This window comes from Pteronotus mesoamericanus, unplaced genomic scaffold (assembly GCF_021234165.1).
Source record: "Pteronotus mesoamericanus isolate MK-2021 breed Mesoamerican mustached bat unplaced genomic scaffold, CSHL_Meso_final contig_20, whole genome shotgun sequence".
Lineage (NCBI taxonomy): Eukaryota > Metazoa > Chordata > Mammalia > Chiroptera > Mormoopidae > Pteronotus > Pteronotus mesoamericanus.
The window spans coordinates 42,764,841-42,770,206 of record NW_026555085.1 but is presented as its reverse complement, the minus strand read 5'-3'; the positions used below and the strand labels follow the sequence as shown (position 1 = coordinate 42,770,206).

General features: G+C 37.3%; 1 non-coding gene across 1 annotated transcript; it reads right to left on the bottom strand.

Annotated features, from left to right (window-relative positions):
* Window positions 1-1,690: 1,690 nt before the first annotated feature.
* Window positions 1,691-1,797, bottom strand: LOC129067974 (U6 spliceosomal RNA). The gene has a single exon (XR_008528801.1). It is a non-coding gene; the product is annotated as a U6 spliceosomal RNA (small nuclear RNA).
* Between the last annotated feature and the right edge of the window lie 3,569 nt (window positions 1,798-5,366).

Below are 5,366 nucleotides of genomic sequence, written 5' to 3'. Positions count from 1 at the left end.
ACTGTCTGGCATGTTTTCCTATGAACGAGGGGTTTGGGGAAAGGCAGTCATGCACAGCCTGCTGAACTTTGCAGGGCTGTGTAAGAGTGTGCCTTGGGCCCAAACCATTTCCTTATGTGGTGATAATAAACCCTTCACCACTTGTGCTGGGCATATTGCCTTGTCTGGGAATCTCTTCCCTGTTCTGGGTTTGATGTGTTCTTCTTGTTTGGCTTAAAGTGTGTGCATATGGCGTCCCACTGCTATAGCTGTTTGTAGTAGGGAGAAAAGAGGGATCTTCACCTGTAGCGCAAGAGTGTTTAGTGCAGACCTGTGTCAGCTGTGGGGCAAGATGCACTGGCCCTGTGGGATGGAAGCTCATTATTGAGGTTGATCTTACTGGGTCCAGTTACTGGGGGAATTGCGTCTTTGTTGGCAACTCTGACAAGTGCAAACCATGCAATAGATTGTCATCCTGGCATTACTGCTCCTTGCGGTGAGATCCTCAATGTAGAGGGACTTTGTCTCTGGAAGTACAAACAGATGTCACTTATTTAACAATGGCCCAAACTCTTACCTATCTAAAGATGCACAACACCAAAAGCTAAGACCATTAGGCTAATGACAAGCTTTCAAGAACCAAAAATCAAACTCCAATAGTAATGTTTTTTAAATATTGATGAGCAAAAAGAAAAGCCACTTATAATCCCATCACTAAAACACAATCACTGATAAGGTTTTGGGGATTGCCTTTCCAGTTTTTTTTCTTCTTTTTAAATATACTTAAAAAAAGTTTTATATTTACAGAAAAGTTGCTAGGGAAGTATAGAGATTTTCATACACTCTATACCCAGTGCTCTTATTATTGATAGCTTGCATTAAATGGTATATTTGTTATAATTAATGAACCAGTATTTATATATTATTATTGAATAAATAATATATTTTATTGAGATTTCCTTAGTTTTTGCCTCATGTCTTTTCTCTGTTTCAGGATCTCATCCAAGATGCCACATTTTATTTAGTTGTCATATCTCCTGGGTCCTTCTTGGCTATGACAGTTTCTCATGTTTTCTTGTTTTTGGAGCGGTACTGGTCAGGCATTTTGTAGGATGTTCCTTAACTGAGACTTGCGTGATGTTTTTCTCATGATTAGACTGGGTTTCAGATTTTCAGAAAAAAAAGACCACGGAAGTAAATGCAATTCTGATCCCATTATATTAAGGATACATATAACACATGACTTATCAATGTGGATGTTGACCTCAATCACTTGGATAATGCCGTGTTTTTCAGTTTTCTGAAACTGAAAAAGTGACTCTTCTGCAAAGTGACTCTATTCTTCTCTACCCCTTACCCCCAATACTGTACTCTTTGGAAGAAAACCTCTATGCACAACGCAAACTTATGGAGTGGGGAGTTATGCTTACCCTTGCTGAGGGTGGAGTATCCATACGAATTATTTGGGGTCTTCTGCACGGGAGATACATATGTATATGTGTATGTAGGTATGTATGTATCTATATCAATATGAAGTCTGGCTGTGTATTTTTATGCTTTGGGTTATTACCCAGTACTGCTTTATTTTCTTTTTAAAAAATATTTTTTATAGTGAAAAGTCATGATTTTGCTATTGAGTGCCACCCATTGTGCTTTGACTCATATTTCCTCTGAGCTAATCAAAGGGTGTGAGGGCACCCACCAGGGTACTGCACAAAATGAACTCTTCATGAATTTGTGTGTCAGCTTTGTGCAGGGGTCATGCTAATCTTCTCTGTATTGTTCCAGTTTTAATAAGTGTGCTGCCAAAATGAGCACTGGTTTATTTTCTTGCTCAAATTTTTCAGGCTTTGACCATTGGGATCTCTCTCAGTTGGCTCTTGTGTCCTTGTGCTTTGACATATCTCAATAGTTGTAAGTAGTTTTTTGAATACTTTCTTTCTGGTGCTGCAAGATGGTCTAGGTTGACCTTCATGGCCTGGGCTCTAATCACCCATTTCTCCAAGGAGCCCTGGTCCTTTTATTAGAAACAAGACCTGAGTGTTAGATGTGCTCATTGACACTGGGCTACCATTGCTTTACTCCCTTTCAGTTGACAGAGCAAGGACATAATGGTTCAGTTCTAGTAGACGTGTAGAGCAGAATAAAATTGTTAAGAGGTACTCCTATGGGAAACAACTTTGTTAACTAGAGTACAGTATTTATAGGCAACTTTTTTTGCCTTTAGTCTTCTTGTTTTCATTCATTTCTAAAGTTAGTTAGTTAACACCATTCCCCCTACTACTTTTAGTGAAATTGTTTCTTACATGGATGATACAGTTAGGTTCTTTTGTCATGTTCTGCATTCCATGTTGGGATGCCCAAGACCTCCAAAGTGATTTTTTCAGAAACATCCATGTGCTGAGGTTTACTCTTTGTGCCGTAAAGTTTCATGGGTCTTGACAAGTGTGCTATGTATCCACCATTACAGTTTCATATAGGTTAGATTCACTGCCCTATAAATCCCCTATGCATCACCAAACAAGGCTCCTACCCTCCCTTAAACTTCTGCTAACAACTGGTCTTTTTAGAAAGCCTGTTCAGATTGGCTTTTTTCACTTAGCAAAATTCAGTTAAAATAATTTCATATTTTTTATGGTTTGATAGCTTATTTCTTTTTGTTACTAAATAATATTCCATATTTTTTCCCTGAATAATTACACCAAAATATGTTTATCTATTCATCTTTTAAAGAACAATTTGGTTGCTTTTAATTTTTACTTTGAAGTTGCTATAAACTTTCACATGTAGGTTTTTGTGTTAATAATAAGTGTTGAAATCTTTTGAATATGTACTTATGAGTGCAAGACACTGCCAAACTCTTCCAAATGGCTATGCCATTTTGCATTTCCCACCAGCAATGAATAATTATTCTTGCTCTTCCACATTCTCAGCAACAATTGGAATGGTTAGTTTTTTGGATTTTAGCCATTATAACAGCTGTGTAGTAGTATTTCACTGTTGTTTTAATTTGCAATTTCTTCAAGACAACTAATGTTGAGCATCTTTACATATGCTTTTTTCCCATTTATCTTGTTTGGTGAGGTGTCTGTTCAGATTTTTTTTTTTTTTGCCTTTTTATTGACTAGGTGGTTTATTTTCATATTGTTGAGTTTTAAGAGATCTTTGCATATTTTGGATATAAATCTTTTGTCAGATGTGTTTTTGCAAATATTTTCTCTCTCTCTGTGGTTTGTCTTTTGATTTTTTTAACAGTGCCTTTGACAAAGCAGAATTTTTGAACTTTAATAAAGTCACACTTTTTTTTTTCATGGATCATGATCTTGGTATTGTACCTCAAAAGACATCTAAGGCCACATAGATTTTCTCTTCAGTCTTTTTTTATGCCTATACATTCTATCAATATGAAATTATACTACATATACTATATTGTAATTAATAAAATATGTGAAATTTTTCATGTTATTAAATATTCTTCTAGGTCATCTTTGTATTGATTAGTATTCTTTTATATAGATATACCAGTAAGCATTAAATGAACCCTCTAATGTTGAACAATATATTTTTAGATTTACTGAATCATTGTAATATACATATATTTTTAGATTTACTGAATCATTGTAAAATACATATTTCTGAGAAGTTGTTTTAGATTTAAACTTGTTGGACTAAATAAGGGGTGCTTAGTCTCTGGATTGAAACAAAGGCTTTATCCTTTCTTCTCTCTTTTTACCTTCCTTCCACAAATACTTAATGAGTCTATGCTGTGTGTGAGGCCATCAGGGAGTCACTCCATTAGCCTCTGGGGAAACCTCAGTGAACTGGAGTCCCTGTTCTTATGGAGGCTGCATTCTAGTGGAATGGTCATAAAACAGACAGAGAAATAATATTATCTCTGGTAGCGATCATTATAATTAAGGATATAAAGGAGCTAAAGTGGTAGTGATAGGTCATGTGTCCTGAGACTCAAAACAGGGAAGAGAAGAATACATTCAACACTGATAGATTGGAAGAGGATGGTGTTAGGGGTATAAAAATTTTGCTGACATTTTTGAACTGCTATAGTGGGAATAAAGGAAGGGAGGACCAGAAGGTTAGAGAGAGCAGAGTGTATGAATTCAAAAGGGGTGCGATTCTGAGTGGTAAGGTGTGCCCAGTGTGACTGTGAGAAGGAGCGGATAGTATGACAAAGGCCACAGTCAATAGAACTTGGAGGAACTGTGAGACTAGGGCTCTGGATGGCCTTCCACATGAAGTCACAGAGGAAGGACAGGATGGTGGTTGTGCTTACAGTGTAGAGGGAGAATTTGAGCCAGGTCAATTAATGTGCAGGATGGGAGAGAGTGACTGGAGATCAAAATTGCCAGAGATGAGGAAGAATAAAAATGGTATAGCCAAAATGCAGGGTCCTACACTGAGCAGGGCTTCCTACACAAAAGGAAAAAATAATAGTCTGGGAGTGGCACGAGTGACGAAATAAAATGCTGACCTCACTTCTTAATGCCTAGGCATAGATTGAGAAAATGAGCTAGAACAAATTCCTGAGCCTGATGATCTTCAGGAGACAGGTTTTAGGACAAAAAGATGACAGGAGAGTTCTGTGAATAAAGGATGACAGAGAGCTTGTTTCAGTGGAAAAAGGCAGAGCACATGTCAAGTCGGGGAGGAGGGGGAAGCTCTAAAGAAAGCTTTGCTCTGGTAATAAACGGTTAAACAAAATTGCAAGCAGTTACTGATATTTGGAGGAGAACGAAATAGTTTAAATACCCTAAAACGCTTCAGATATAGTCAAATAATTAATTAATTATGACTCATTCAGATTTTATTTAAAGCAATTCCCTTAAAAATTTTGTCTAATTATGGTGCCTTACTCTACTTCCTGTAGTGTGTCCTTGAAAATAATGAAACTCTATTTCTTTAAATGTGCTTGTTATGGATTGAATGCTTGTGTTCCTCTGCCCCCTTCCCAATTCATATGTTGAAATCCTATGCCCGGATGTGATGGTACTTGGAGGTGGGGCTTTTGGAAGGTTGTAAAGTTGAAGCCTTCAAGAATGGGATTAGTGTTTTTATAAAACAGACTCCACAGAGCTCGCTCACCTCATCTGCTATGTGAGAACACAGTGAGAAGATGGCTGTGAGCCAGGAAGTAAGGTCTCACCAGATACCAAATTTGTTGATACCCTGACCTTGGACTTCCTGACCTCCAAAATGGTGAGAAATAAACGTTATTTAAGCCACCAAGTCTATAATAATTTTGATATAGTAACCTGAAGGAACTAAGACAATGCTTAATAATTAAAAAATTACCCTGATACCTTCTTCTAACAGCACGGACCTGTTACTCCCTCTCCAACAACTATTTGGCTTGGCCTTGGCTCTAAACA